Source organism: Coregonus clupeaformis, chromosome 15 (assembly GCF_020615455.1).
Source record: "Coregonus clupeaformis isolate EN_2021a chromosome 15, ASM2061545v1, whole genome shotgun sequence".
NCBI lineage: Eukaryota > Metazoa > Chordata > Actinopteri > Salmoniformes > Salmonidae > Coregonus > Coregonus clupeaformis.
This window is the reverse complement of record NC_059206.1, coordinates 41930165-41946660: the sequence shown is the minus strand read 5'-3', so window position 1 is coordinate 41946660 and position 16496 is coordinate 41930165. Positions and strand designations below refer to the sequence as shown.

The 16496-nt window shown below is 42.0% G+C and overlaps 1 long non-coding RNA gene across 1 annotated transcript; it reads left to right on the top strand.

Annotated features, from left to right (window-relative positions):
- Window positions 1–8474: 8474 nt before the first annotated feature.
- LOC121582434 lies at window positions 8475–10841 on the top strand. Its single transcript, XR_006003352.1, has 6 exons — window positions 8475–8552; window positions 8643–8754; window positions 8843–9066; window positions 9158–9329; window positions 9463–9590; window positions 9717–10841. It is a non-coding gene; the product is annotated as an uncharacterized LOC121582434 (long non-coding RNA).
- Window positions 10842–16496: the final 5655 nt, after the last annotated feature.

The window sequence follows — 16496 nt, the reverse complement described above, 5'->3', positions numbered from 1 at the left end:
TACATTACCTACTGTATGCATGCACATGACACATGCCCCGATGATTGGAAGAGAGGGATTAACTAGCTTTCAACAAACAACATCTGAATAAGTAGTCACGCTGCATGCCTGGCTCCTCCTCAACCTCGCTTCATATGGAGTAAGAATTATACATTTTTTTAAAGACATTTTTTATGTGCCTAATAGTAACGACATAATTTAACTATATTTTTCCATTTGTCTCTGGTTCTTGGGCCCCTTATGGGCCCGGACCCAAGGCCTGTGGTTGTTGGTTGCAGTAAAACATTATTTTTAAATACACATTTCCATTTTTCTCTGCCTCGAGTGCCCCCTAAGCCCCTTTATTAACCAGGCCCTGTGTATATGAAGCCATATATCAGAGAGATGGAGGGAAAGAAAGACACAGACTTTTGTTTTGATCTTGAGGTGAGTGCTGATTGGATAACAGCAGCCATCCACTTAAAATGGATGATTGGATCTCAAGAGGTAAACTCGCTAAATCATGCAATACAAAAGTATTCACCCCCCTTGGCGTTTTTCCTATCTTTGTTGCATTACAACCTGTAATTTAAATTGATTTTTATTTGGATTTCATGTAATGGACATACAAGAAATAGTCCAAATTGGTGAAATGAAATGAAAAAAAGTATTTCAAAAAAGTCCAAAAAAGAAATAACGGAAAAGTGGTGCATGCATATGTATTCATCCCCTTTGCTATGAAGCCCCTAAATAAGATCTGGTGCAACCAATTACCTTCAGAAGTCACATACTTAGTTAAATAAAGTCCACCTGTGTGCAATCTAAGTGTCACATGATCTGTCACATGATTTCAGTATATATACACCTGTTCTGAAAGGCCCCAGAGTCTGCAACAACACTAAGCAAGGGGCACCACCAAGCAAGCGGCACCATGAAGACCAAGGAGCTCTCCAAACAGGTCAGGAACAAAGTTGTGGAGAAGTACAGATCAGAAAATAATAAGCAAACACGTTTGGTGTTCGACAAAAGGCATGTGGGAGACTCCCCAAACATATGGAAGAAGGTACTCTCAAACAAACGCAAACACAACACCTCTCATCACCCTGAGAACATCATCCCCACAGTGAAGCATGGTGGTGGCAGCATCATGCTGTGGGGATGTTTTTAATCGGCAGGGACTGGGAAACTGGTCAGAATTGAAGGAATGATGGATGGCGCTAAATACAGGGAAATTCTTGAGGGAAACCTGTTTCAGTCTTCCAGAGATTTGAGACTAGGACGGAGGTTCACCTTCCAGCAGGACAATGACCCTAAGCATACTGCTAAAGCAACACTTGAGTGGTTTAAGGGGAAACATTTAAATGTCTTGGAATTGCCTAGTCAAAGCCCAGGCCTCAATCCAATTGAGAATCTGTGGTATGACTTAAAGATTGCTGTACACCAGTGGAACCAATCCAACTTGAAGGAGCTGGAGCAGTTTTGCCTTGAAGAATGGGCAAAAATCCCAGTGGCTAGATGTGCCAAGCTTATAGAGACATACCCCAAGAGACTTGCAGCTGTAATTGCTGCAAAAGGTGGCTCTACAAAGTATTGACTGGGGGTATGTCTCTGTTTGGAGAGCTCCTTGGTCTTCATGGTGTTGCTTGCTTGGTGGTGCCCCTTGCTTAGTGGCGTTGCAGACTCTGGGGCGTTTAAGAACAGGTGTGTATATATACTGAGATCATGTGACACTTAGATTGCACACAGGTGGACTTTATTTAACTAATTATGTGACATCTGAAGGTAATTGGTTGCACCAGATCTTATTTAGGGGCTTCATAGCAAAGGGGGTGAATACATATGCACGCACCAACTTTCCGTTATTTATTTTGTAGAATCTTTGAAATAAGTTATTTTTTTCATTTCACTTCACCAATTTGGACTATTTTGTGTATGTCCAGTACATTACATCCAAATAAAATCCATTTAAATTACAGGTTGTAATGCAACAAAGATAGGAAAAACACCAAGGGGGATGAGTACTTTTGCAAGGCACTGTACCAAACAAAACGTAACATATCATACTAAATGGAGTGTCACAGATTTACTTACAGAATAATACGAAATGCTCTGAGACCACGTTGAACAGCACCTGTCCAGACATTAGATCTATGGAGCAGACAGACACTGAGGCTAAAGGAGGGAGAAAGTGGGGGAGGACATGGACAGGAAAACGAATGAAGGACAAGGAAAAAGATAATGGCAGTTAACCCTAAAAGTGTTTATTTTCTAAGCTTATAGTATTCTCTGTGGACTGTGGTCCTCTTTAAATAACAAACGTTATTTGATTGATCTAGTATTTCTCAACAGGACTCATTTATTCCAAGATGGTGCAGTAGTGCGGTCGTTTATGGTGTTGTGTCCTCGTGTAAATACAGTTTTTTTGTTTTTCTGTCTTTTATTCGTATATATTTCTCTCTCACTTTCCATCCTTTAACTAAATATACTTTCCTGCAACCCGCCTCACCCAATGTGGAATGGATTCTATTATTTCTTTATTTTTATCAAGAACCTACGGCTGAAACTAGCCAGCTAGCCAGCTAACTAGCTACTTGCTATTAGCCACCGTTAGCGGTCTTCACCACTGTCCGTGGCCTGCACTACCTACCAGCCAGCTCTAGCCTGGACAATTATTGGCCAGTCTGCACAGTGTGCTATCGACCCAGAGCATATCGGATTTTCTGCCGGATTCACTGAATCACTGGACCGTAACACCGGACCATCGCAACTAGCTAGCTGCAACCGAATGGCTGTTGTTGGCTAATATCCAATTCCCGACGTACCAGTTAGCCTTGAGCTAGCTTCGAGGCAGGCCCATCTCCTGGCTATCTACCTCTCTGTCAACCGGATGGGACCTGCTAGTGTCGACACAGAGCCCCGCTGATCCATCACGACTGGTCTGCCGAAGTAATCGTCTGATGTGGTTTCAACAGGCTTCCTGTTGCGATGACCACGAAGATCCATCTCCTAGCTCCGGCCCGCTAGCACGCGCAATCAACAGCAGTGCTTCCTGCTCACCTGTGCTTTAGCAGCCTATGATCTGCTCCCGGACTTACTTAGTGCTGTTCACTGGACCTTATGATCACTCAGCTACACAGCTAATGCCTGCTGGACTGTTCCTTTACACAGTACCCCAACCTGTTTATCTGTTTAGCCTCAACCCAACCTTTCGTCGCCATTACCAGTTGTTGTCTTAGCCCTCTCGAATAACACCTGTGATTGCATTATGCCTCTCTCCCATGTCAATATGCCTAGCCTATTGCTGTTTGGGTTAGTTCTTATTATACAATTTCACTGTAGAGCCCCAAGTTCAGCTCAACCAGCCTCAGAGAGCTCCATTGTCCCACCCCCCATACACACGGAGACCGGCTCAATCGGTACCTCCAGTGATGCTATCTCTTTCATAGTTACCCAATGCTTAGGTGTACCTCCACTGTACTCATATCCTTCCATATTCTTGTCTGTACATAATGCCCTGAATCTATTCTACAACGCCCGGAAATCTGCCCCCTTTCTCTGTACCCAACGCACTAGAAGGCCAATTCTTAAAGCCTTTAGCCGTATCCTTATTCTATTCCTCCTCTGTTCCTCTGGTGATGTAGAGGTTAACCCAGGCCCTGTAGCCCCTAGTATCACTCCTACCCCCCAGGCGCTATCATTTGTTGACTTCTGTAACCGTAAAAGCCTTGGTTTCTTGCATGTTAACATCAGAAGTCTCCTCCCCAAGTTTGAGTTATTCACTGCGTTAGCACACTCTGCCAACACAGATGTTCTAGCAGTGTCTGAATCTTGGCTTAGGAAGGCCACCAAAAATTCAGACATTTCCATTCCGAACTATAACATTTTCCGTCTAGATAGAACTGCCAAAGGGGGCGGAGTTGCAATCTACTGTAGAGATAGCCTGCAGAGCTCTATCATACTATCTAGGTCTGTGCCCAAACAGTTTGAGCTTCTACTTCTAAAAATCCACCTTTCCAGAAATAAGTCTCTCACTGTTGCCGCTTGCTACAGACCCCCCACAGCCCCCAATTGTGCCCTGGACACCATATTTGAATTGATTGCCCCCCATCTATCCTAAGAGTTCGTACTGCTTGGTGACCTAAATTGGGATATGCTTAACACCCCGGCCGTCCTACAATCTAAACTAGATGCGCTCAATCTCACATAAATTATCAAGGAACCTACCAGGTACAACCCTAAATCCGTAAACAAGGGCACCCTCATAGATATCATCCTGACTAATTTACCCTCTAAATACACCTCCGCTGTCTTCAACCAGGATCTCAGCGATCACTGCCTCATTGCCTGCGTCCATAATGGGTCCGCGGTCAAACGACCACCCCTCATCACTGTCAAACGCTCCCTAAAACACTTCAGCAAGCAGGCCTTTCTAATTGACCTGGCCCGGATATCCTGGATGGATATTGACCTCATTCCGTCAGTAGAGGATGCCTGGATGTTCTTCAAAAGTGCTTTCCTCTCCATCTTCAATAAGCATGCCCCATTCAAAAAATTCAGAACTAAGAACAGATATAGCCCCTGGTTCACCCCAGACTTGACTGTCCTTGACCAGCACAAAAACATCCTGTGGCGTACTGCATTAGCATCGAACAGCCCCCGCGATATGCAACTTTTCAGGGAAGTCAGGAACCAATATACACAATTAGTTAGGAAAGCAAAGGCTAGTTTTTTCCAAACAGAAATTTGCATCCTGTAGTTTTGGGACACTGTACAGTCCATGGAGAATAACAACACCTCCTCCCAGCTACCCACTGCACTGAGGCTAGGAAACACTGTCACCACCGATAAATCTACGTTAATCGAGAATTTCAATAAGCATTTTGCTATGGCTGGCCATGCTTTCCACATGGCTACCCCTATCCCGGCCACTAGCTCTGCACCCTCTGCTGCAACTTGCCCATGCCCCCCCAGCTTCTTCTTCACCAAATTCAGATAGCTGATGTCCTGAAAGACCTGCTAAATCTGGACCCCTACAAATCAGCTGGGCTAGACAATCTGGACCCTTTCTTTCTAAAATTAGCCGCCAAAATTGTCGCAACCCCTATTACTAGCCTGTTCAACCTCTCTTTCGTATCGTCTGAGATCCCCAGAGATTGGAAAGCTCCCGCGGTCATCCCCCTCTTCAAACGGGGTGACACTCTAGATCCAAACTGTTACAGACCTATATCCATCCTGCCCTGCCTTTCGAAAGTATTTGAAAGCATAGTTAACAAACAGATCACCGACCATTTCGAATCCCACCGTACCTTCTCCGCTATGCAATCTGGTTTCCGAGCTGGTCATGGGTGCACCTCAGCCACGCTCAAGGACAGTACTGTGCAGCCGTCTTCATCGACCTGGCCAAGGCTTTTGACTCTGTCAATCACTGCATTCTTATTGGCAGACTAAATAGCCTTGGTTTCTCAAATGACTGCCTCGCCTGGTTCACCAACTACTTCTCAGATAGAGTTCAATGTGTCAAATCGGAGGGCCTGTTGTCTGGACCTCTGGCAGTCTCTATGGGGGTGCCACAGGGTTCAATTCTCGGGCCGACTCTATTCTCTGTGTATATCAATGATGTCGCTCTTGCTGCTGGTGACTCTCAGATCCACCTCTACGTAGACAACACCATGTTGTATACATCTGGTCCTTCATTGGACACTGTGTTAACAAACCTCCAAACGAGCTTCAATGCCATACAACACTCCTTCCGTGGCCTCCAACTGCTCTTAAACGCTAGTAAAACTAAATGCATGCTCTTCAATCGAACGCTGCTTGCACCCGCCCACCCGACTAGAATCACTACTCTCGGCGGGTCTGACTAAGAATATGTGGACAACTACAAATACCTAGGTGTCTGGTTAGACCGTAAACTCTCCTTCTCCAGACTCACATTAAGCATCTCCAATCCAAAGTTAAATCTAGAATCGGCTTCCTATTTCGCAACAAACCCTCCTTCACTCATGCTGCTAAACATGCCCTCGTACAACTGATTATCCTACCGATCCTTGACTTCTGCGATGTCATTTACAAAATAGCTTCCAACATTCTACTCAGCAAATTGGATGTAGTCTATCACAGTGCCATCCGTTTTGTCACCAAAGCCCCATATACTACACAGTAAAAAATGGGGTGTTAATATTTCAGAGTAAAGTTATTTTAACCCAGATAGAGTATTTTCAACATTTTTGAGAGTAAAGTTGCTCTATCAGTGGAGTTAAAAGTGAGTGTAAAAATCTGCAGATACGCAGTGACAATTTCAACTCTACAGCAGTGATGAATACCCGCCACTCTGCTTTGCTGAAGTTTGGCACGTACGTTGGTGGAGGAAGATTGCGAAGGAGTAGCTAGGCCACAGATATTGCTAGGTAAGTTACATCCCCGTTTTTTCAACACCAAACCGGTATTTTTTAACTTTACATAATTTTAGAGTTGTGCTGATGTCAAGGTCATATTTTAAGTTACGAGTTCCATGCGGCGGTCCCCCTTGCAGTGACCTCGTCATCAGCCAGCTAAATTAGCTTGTAAGTTCAGATGGTTGACAGTAATAACTGTTATATGATATACCCATGGAATATGTTTGATATTTTTGTGAATGGCTTGCTGTTTCATATGGCTAAAAATAGGTAACGTTAACTTAGCTAATCAGTTCGTTTGAAGGACACCACCGTTTGGCATGAGCGCAGATTGTGCTTGTCATGCGGTTAGCTAGCTTGCAATCAGTATCGGTAACTGTCTTTCTTTGTGTTGCAATATTTTCACGAATGAAGTTTGTCAGAATGGTAAATACGTAAAATAACGTTCGCTAACAACAAAACATTTATACAGATAGTATTGTTAGCTAACGTTATTGTATAGCTTCCCAGGCTTCCTTACACTAACGTTAACTGTTTTTTATAAAGCTATATATAACGGTAATGTTAGCATGCTTCTGATAGTTAGCCAGCTAATGTTGGTGTTATAAAACGATAACTTAGATCACTGATTTGCATGACGGGTTTGTTTAACATTGCTTAACCATTTTAATGGTTAGCTACTGTTCGAACTAAAATGGCTAATGAGCTAGCTAACTTTGACACATAGCTAGTTATTTGGTAGCTAATGGGACAATGTGCCTCTAAACTTGAACTAGCCTACACCCATTTGCTGCAGAAAATGGCAGCTTAACGTTATATTCAACCAGCACAACTTTGTCTACTTCAGCCTTTGTAATTGCAGTGTAACGTCTAAGTAATGCATAGTGCTACTGAGATAAATGGATAGTTAGCTAACGCTTAGTTGAACCAGCACTAAATGATGATTTTGAATATATATTTTCTTTGTTAACAGAGGCAAAATGCTGTTGCGTGTTCAGCTCGGGGAAGAGCAGAAATACGTCAAGCTGTCTGAGCTGACATTCAATGCTTTCTTGAAAGAAGGTAGGTATAATAGGTTAAAGCAATACATATCACCCTAATGACAAAATAATACAGCATTAAGCTATTATCTTATGATATCTATTTAGGTCTATAGTCATTTCTGCTGTGCTTTATATTTTCAGTAACATAAAATCAGGTGCAGATCCTTGTCTTTCATCATTTTGTGAACACATGAGGCAACCTTAAGTATGAACTTGGATTCTTGTGAGAAGGGAATGCATGTTTTTCTTTTTTTTCTTCTTTTTTAACAGTGTGTCTAAAATTCAACATACCAGAAAGCAGAAAGCCAGACATTAAGGTGTATGACCAGTCTGACACAGAAGTTGACTCAGATGTTTTTGAAGAATTAGTAAAGGAGTCACCTGGAACTTTCAGAATCATGCTGGGCAATGGACTTGGTATTCATTCATTCAATTAGTTTTTTAGTTTAAAGGCCAGAATGAGAACCTTTATTGTCTTAAAAATAACAGTTTATTGTAATATGTTTCTATGTTTTGCACAAATTTCATAATGAACAGATACCTCTCATTCATCATCATGCTCGGGTACATCTGATGACACCATCATTCTGAATTTCACTGTGTGTGACGATGTTGAAGAAGTAGCGGCTGGCGAAGGAAGCCAGCCTAAAAGGCCATGCCACATAAACTATGAGGCAAAAGCAGTAAGTGGTGAACATTGCTGTTAAGTCCAATCTGAATGTTGTTTCATCATGTGACAGCATTACATATTGTTTTACAATTACGGAAAGCACATTTCTTTCCACCTATAGCTGATTGAAAAAATCCTAACATCAAAGCCTGGTGGTGAACGCATTATGCAAGAGTATGGAAAAACCAAATCTCTGACAGATGCCACCAGAAGACAGATGATCAACATACTTGCTGCTGAGATGACAGAAACACATGGGTAAGCATTAAGCATATAGATGGGCTGTAAAGAAACATTGTTATTATTTTCCGGTTATTAATTATGTAAAATGTGTTGTGCAATATCAATTCAGTGTGATGTTAACTTTGAATTCATATGCTAGGACATCCCCCCAAAAGTGTCAGAGCACAGGGGATAGTAGCTTTGTTTCCCTATCTAGAAGACCCATACTCACAACATGGATATGTAAGTAAATGGGTTATTGCAACATTATGCACATATTCACTCTATGAAATGGGAATAGTACTCCTTTATAATTTATTTATAATAATATAGGATCATTACTACGATCCGGAGAGTGGTTCCGGATACCTTGCATGGCGATTGAAGACCATACAAAGAAAAACAGCAGAGGAAAGAGGTGCCTCAGTCAGCAAATCTCCTAAAGGTATGTTTTCTGATCAGTGACATGTAATTATAATGGTGACCTGTGAATTGTACAGAAAGGATTTCTTAACACTGTATTTTGTCTTAAGTTGGTGGGCCAGGCCGTGATCGTCAGCCCTTCACCTATGACAGAGAGCCATCTGATGAGGATGTGGAAGCAGCTATTGCTGTTTTGAGACACTCTGCTGATGAAAACACTGTCCGTGAGAAGATGAAAATGACCTTCATATATCGGCAAGCAATGGTCAACGATGAAGCCAAATCATCAGATGTCTTCTCGGTCTTCCCAAGATTTCTGGACACACCAGGACTGGTATGACAACTTAATTCACTGCATCACCAAAAATATCCAATGAAGAATAAGGTAACACTCATTATTTCTGTCTTTGTGTGTTACATTGCAGATAGAACAAGATTTCAGACTTCTGTTTGGTGAGGCCACAGCCAACAAATTCTTGGAGAAGTGGCCAACCACTTTCAAAGCAAAAGTAATAAAGGAAAGCCATGGACTTGTATCCACCACAGAACTCTTGGATTTGATGCGCAATGCTGAGTCAGCTGCTGAAGTTGAGAATGGTATGAATGAACTGTTTTACTTTTTATGTGGATAATGTAGGTGTGCATTATATGTCCATAATGGTGCAAGTTGTGAATAAGAATGTTATGCTACGGCACAATGTTAACCAGGTTTTTATTTACTTATTTGTAGGCTGGGACAGTGACATGTCTGCCATCTTGCTGCTGCTACATTTGCTACCACCATCTGCACAAGGTAGAAAGAGGCCGGGAAAGATGTCTGCATATCAAGCTGTAGATCAGCTCATCAGATTTCAAAAGGTATGCTTAACAGTTGTTTAAAATATATATTCCATCATCTCAATCTTGTGCACAGTTTGAGGTGATCTTATCTATTGTCAGAGGTTAGTCACCAAAACAATTCTGTTGAATGTGTTTTTTTTGTAGGTTGGAACCAGTGTGCAGCAGCATCTTGACAACATCACCCAAAGCAGTCAGCCCTACCTTCTCGCCCAGGGATCCACACAGAGCAGCATTCACTCCTACTTCATTGTGGTTGACAAGCATGCTCTTCCATGCAAGGCAACAGGTTCAGTAGGAGCTTTTGACGAAGTCTTTAAAGCCCATTACGTATTTGGTACGTCATACAGTTCTTCCTTGAGCAGCTTTTTCACTTTTGTGCAAACAACCATCTATAACATCGACATGGGGGAAACAAAGGAGACTCCTAGAGTTGCTGAGTTGCGAGCAAGAATGGTGCGTTAGTTGAGATAAAACTATGAAGTGTTTTCTTTGCAAAAGTGACCATGGAAGTCCAAACAACCTTGTTAAGCACCTTAAGATAATTCATGGGCTATGTACAGGCAGGACTCTTTTTCTGAAATGTGGTCAAGAAGGATGCTCACGTTCTTTTGGTAGCTTTTCTGGTTTTAGAAAACATCTTAACAAGTGCCACGGAGAAAGTTTAGTAGATTCTATAGAAGATGATCTTTCAGACCCTCAAAGTACCGTCAACACCAGTAATATTTCTCATGTTGAAGTGTCGACTGAATGTTTAGAGGCTGAGTCAGAGTTATCTTCGCCATACATTGTAAATAGTTGTGCAGCTGTTATTTCTGATCTAAAGGCAGCAGGTGTTGGTCAAAGTACAGTAAATACTGTAGTGATTTCCATGGAAGAGATTGTTCAAGATATTCATCAGCATGCTAAAGAAACAGTGATAAAGCATGTATTTAGTAATGAAAGAGAAACAGAAATGTGCAAGAAAGTTGAGGCGTGTTTTGAGGGGTTAGAGAATCCTTTCACAGTTCTAAATTCGGAATACAAGCGATCAAAATTTATGACTGCCAAGTGGGAAATAGTAGAACCAGTTGAATGTGTGATTGGTTCAAGATTTGACACAAGACGAAATAAAAAGACTGGAACATATGATCAGGTAGTAGTTCAAGATAAATTCATGTATATTCCAATTTTATCTACACTGCAGTCAATATTTAAAAGTCAGTATTTTGCAGAAATGTTGCAAAGCTCAGCTACCAGCAACTCTAGACTGAGAGATATTTGTGATGGATCTTTTTTAAAAGTCACCCCCTGTTCTCAACTGAGAAGCAGACAATACAGGTCCAGATGTTCTATGATGATTTTGAGGTCGCCAACCCATTGGGTTCCAAGCGAGGTATTCATAAATTGGGTGGAGTATATTTTACTTTAAGAAACTTCTCTCCAAAATGGAATTCTTTTTTGGCTAACATATACCTGTGCGCCTTATTTCATACTCAAGATGTTAAACGATATGGTTTTAGTGAAATTTTTGCTCCCATTGTTCGAGACATTAAAGTGTTAGAGAGCGATGGTATTGAGATTCCATTATACAGTGGTTATGTACGTGGCACTGTAGTACAGGTAACAGGTGATAATTTGGGTTTGCATAGTTTGTTTGGTCTGGTGGAGTCTTTCAGTGCAAGGTACTGTTGCAGGTTCTGTTTAGCAGAAAAGGAGGACTTTCAAACAGAATTCTCTGAAGATTCTTCCAAAATAGTTTTACGCACCAAAGATATGCATACTGCTCACTGTCAAGAAATGGCTTGTAATCCATCCCTTCCGTATGTTTTTGGTGTGAAAAGGTCATGCATATTAAATTCATTGAGGTATTTTCACACAACTGAGAACTTCTCAGTTGATGTGATGCATGATGTGTTAGAAGGGGTTGGCCAGTACGAATTGAAGTTATTATTTCTGTATTTGAATGAAAAACATGTTACATCAGGAGAAATACATTCAAGAATACAAAGTTTTGATTATGGTTTCACAGAGAGAAATAACAGGCCTGTGACTGTTAATTTAAGTGAAGGATCTAATGATCTGGGACTGAATGCAATTCAGTCCTGGTGCTTACTTAGGAATGTTCCTCTTATCTTTGGAGATTTGGTAACTTCTACTGACCAACACTGGGGCCTGCTTCTTTTATTATTGCAAATAATTAACATTATATTCTCGCCCATGTTATCTCAAGGTCTATGTGTATATTTAAAACATTTGATTGTTGATCACCATACACTGTTTAAGAAGTTGTATCCTCAGAAAAAACTTTTACCAAAGCACCATTTTCTTATCCACTATCCCCGCTGCATCCAGAAAATAGGGCCTGTACTTCATAGTTGGTGTATGAGGTATGAAGGCAAACATAATTTTTTCAAAAAACAGCTTAAATCGTTTAAAAATATTACCAAAACGCTGGCAAAAAAGCATCAGAATCATATGGCATATAGTTGGCGAAGATCAACAACTTTTAGTCGGTTAGATATTGGTCCAGGAAAAATGGTGGCTTTAAATATGGTAAAAGGAGGTTCTGAAATTGCTTTGGCAATGCAAGTGCCCAGTAGCATTCAGGTTATGAAGGTTAATTGGGCTAAACATAATGGGTATGTTTATCGCCCACACTTGGTTATCTGTGGCGAAGTTGACTCTGAAGTGCCCTTGTTTTATCAGATTGAGTCAGTTCTGATAATGTGTGAAAAACTGTTACTACTCACAGTGCCTTTAGTTACAGTAACTTTTCAAGAACATTTCCATGCATATGAGGTGATCAGATCAAAGCATGATTTAGTTTTTTTTCATGTCGACAACCTGCACTACCCTAGACCTTTTGACATACAAAGGTCATATGGAGGAAATGACACAGCTCTCCTTGTTGTGCCATATTGCTTTCTCTGGTGAACATTTTTATGATGTTATACTTCTGTCATAGACAAGGCAATGGGTGTACAATGTAAATTCACGGACATTGAAATTATACTTTTTTTTTCAATAAATGTGGGTGCTCTCATCTTGTATTATTGTGCTTTGTTTTATTTGATAGTATTGATATTTCTATAATTCAGTAACACTACATCATATGATTTAAATAAAAAAATAAAAAACACTGTAGAGAAATGAAAAGTAAATATCATTACACTTTAAAGTGTCATTTTTTGAAGTAAAATTGTAGTTGACTTAACTCTATACAGTGTAATCATATTACTCTCAACAGTGTGATTAAACTACAGTGTTAAATATTTTGACACATTTCATTGTTATTTTTTACACAATATGGAGTAGAATTAACTCTAAAAGTTTTACACTGACCAAAGAGTACATTTTACACTGATTTTGAGTGGGACCAAATGTTATCTGAAACAGAGTTAAATTCAACTCGATAGGAGTTAAATTAACACTTCTGTTTTTACTGTGTACCCACCACTGTGACCTGTATGCTCTCGTTGGCTGGCCCTCACTACATATTCGTCGCCAAACCCATTGGCTCCATCTATAAATCACTTCTAGGCAAATCCCCACTTTATCTTAGATCATTGGTCACCATAGCAACACCCACCCGTAGTATGCGTTCCAGCAGGTATATCTCACTGGTCATCCCCAAAGCCAACACCTCCTTTGGCCCACCCAACTACCTCATCCCCATATTGCTATTTACATTGTTATTTATTTTGCTAATTTGCACCCCAGTATCTCTATTTGCACATCATCTTCTTCACATCTATCACTCCAGTGTTAATACTAAATTGTAATTATTTTGCACTATGGCCTATTTATTGCTTACTAACTTACTACATTTGCACACACTGTATATAGATTTTCTATTGTGGTATTGACTGTACGTTTTGTTTTTGTTTATTCCATATGTAACTCTGTGTTGTTGTTGTTTTTATCGCACTGCTTTGCTTTATCTTGGCCAGGTCGCAGTTGTAAATGAGAACTTGTTCTCAACTGGCTTACCTGGTTAAATAAAGGTTAAATAAAAAATAAAAAATTTTAGAAAGCCATTAGCTGGGAACTACTGATTAATTATGTGTTGAATGTACTAGCTAACATCTTGCGAATCCCACCCCCATAACGCCCACATACACACCCATTACACACATTCAGTGTTTCATTTTATTCAGGACCTTACAGACAAAAGCTAAAACAACAGCTTAAGTAGTTGTCGAGGGGATGTATACAAGTATCCCTAAGAAGACAGAATGAAAAGAGTAGAGAATATCTTACAGAATCTGAGCAACACTTCTACTGGAAAATATTGTGACATTTTAAAAGCAAAGGGTAGACCGTCAGTAATTGGAGGAGGACCGAAGTAGACTATTTCTTGACATTGTGGAAATGAATGGAAAAATAAGAACACTCCATGGATGGCATTTAGAGAGAGAACATCCACCACAAATGGGGCAGATGACGCATGTGCACACACACACACACACACACACACACACACACACACACACACACACACACACATTCCTTCTTAATTTCAGGTGGTTTTCATCCTAAGTCGTCTTCATCCTCCCCTCTGTTAATGGAAATTCCCCTGGGCATGTCTCGGAGAAAGAATCTCCTCTATTAATTTGATTCTACTCTCTTTATTGGTCCACCCACTGAGCACAAATGAAATAACCCTGTCAGTTCTAATTCAGGGATGGCATCGCTCTCCCAGCACAGCGGACATAGGCCAGTACATCACATTGCATCCCAAGGAAACCACAGATCAGAGGGTTCCAGGAAGGCTGATTGGTCTGTAAGAAGAGGCTAAAATAGCACCAGTATTAATTATAGTGATTATGGACACTTTTGTGACCACAGGGATCAACCCAAAACCCTCAGGGGACAGTGACCAAGTAAATATTTGTCTTTGGTGCATGGATGTGAAGTCAACCAACATCCAACATCCAATAACCACAACTCAATACATACTGTATCTGTTCAAAAGTTTTAAAAAATCACTCTGTGTATAGATACAGTGAGGAAACCCAGTAGATATTGTGATGGTGTGTGATGGTATGAGTGAAAGTGTGAGCTCCCCCCTCCCTGCTCTGCTTCCTGTTCTGCGGTGGAGTGTCAGATGCTAATGCTGGCGGATAGAGGCTCTACTCTGGGGTTTTAACTCAAACATGGAGGCCTAATGCCACGGGATAAAGCGTTCAGCCTCACTTACAGGGGCACCGGCACTCCCACAGGATCATGCAGGGGCCTGGGCGGCTGGGCTGGCTGCATTAAATTACCACAGACTCGTCTTGTGCATCTCCATGTCAAGGGAGCGACTGGAGGCGGCTGATGCATGCTGGGAGCCAGAATCGACAGCCTTAAAGGCGAACTGAACTCGAGAACCAACTTCTCTTGTTGAAAACGACATATGTGATATTAGATATTAGTCAGAAACATTTATTCCACTGCCAGAATATACTTAAAAGTGTAAGTAGCTTAATTTTGGTCATACGGTCAGTATCGTCCAAAACTGAGTTCGTCATGACCTACCTGAGGGTTGGGTTTTGATTTTGACAATGTCCATTTGCCCATTGACTTGGGATGAACAGCTGCGGAAATTGCACTCTATCCAATGGCACAGGCAGAGACAGACCTGCCCAGCAGCGTGCAGCAGCTTGGAATTTGTTTATATAGGACAAAACATTGCACATTTTGTAACTTGAGAAAAATTGCACCAGAAACCTTAGTTAGATGTAAAATTGTGCAACTAAAACCTCCTCTGCAAAAAACGTCAAAATACGTTACAGATTTCATGAGATATCTTAGATTCATTCTGACTATTTTGAGGAAGTGTCACGAGTTACAAAGCCAGAACCCAGAAGCAGACCAGGACAAGGTAAGTTGAAACGAAGGTGAGTGTTTATTTACAAATTCAAGAGTGATGCTGAATAATCCAGGGAACAGGGCGGGCGGCGTTGATTAGTTGTTGGGGGTGCAGTGGTTGATCCAATCATGGCTCGGCAGCCGCCGACCACCAGGCAGAGGTTGGATGAAGGTTCCGGACGAGTGACTGCAGATGGAACAAAACGGAGGTAAGTAAACAACAACCCAACAAGGTGCAAAACAACAAAACTAACGCTAGACGCTCTAAGACTGATACTCTGATAAACCTACTGTTCATGGCTAACGATCCGGCAGGGAATGGATGTTAGGCCAGAGCCTAAGAAGGGTGATGATCAGGACCAGGTGTGCAGATTGCTGATGGGATGCAGGTGCGGAAATCAAGAGAGCTCCCCGGAGCGTTCCAGAACCCTCGGGAAACTGGAGATCCCGAGCAGAAAAACTAGTCCACAGACAGGACCCGACTCAGACTGCCGGGATCGTTACAGTACCCCCCCTCCGACGAACGCCACCGGGCGGACTCCCCGGAGCGCCAGGATGGAGGCGGTAGAAGTCACGGATGAGGTCAGCATCTAGGATCTGTCGCCGCGGAATCCAACTCCTCTCTTCAGGACCATACCCCTCCCAGTCCACGAGATACTGGAAACCCCGGCCCCGCCGTCTGGAATCCATGATGCGTCGCACCGTGTAGGCAGGACCACCTCCGATCATCCGAGGAGGAGGAGGCGGAGGAGGCAACAGAGGACTGAGGAGAACAGGCTTGAGGCAGGAGACATGAAAGGTGGGATGGACTCTGAGCGTCCTCGGGAGTTTGAGTCGAACTGCCACCGGATTGATCACCTTCTCCACCACAAACGGACCAATGAACCCGGTAACAACTTCCTAGACTCAGTCCGTAAAGGAAGATCCCGTGTGGCCAACCAGACCCTATCTCCGATGGTGTAGGTGGGAGCGGGGATCCGGCGACGATTCGCCTGGAGCTGATACCGGTCCGAAACTCTAAGGAGTGCCTTTCTGGCCCGATGCCAGGTCCGGTGGCAACGACGAATATGGGCCTGAACAGAAGGCACTGAG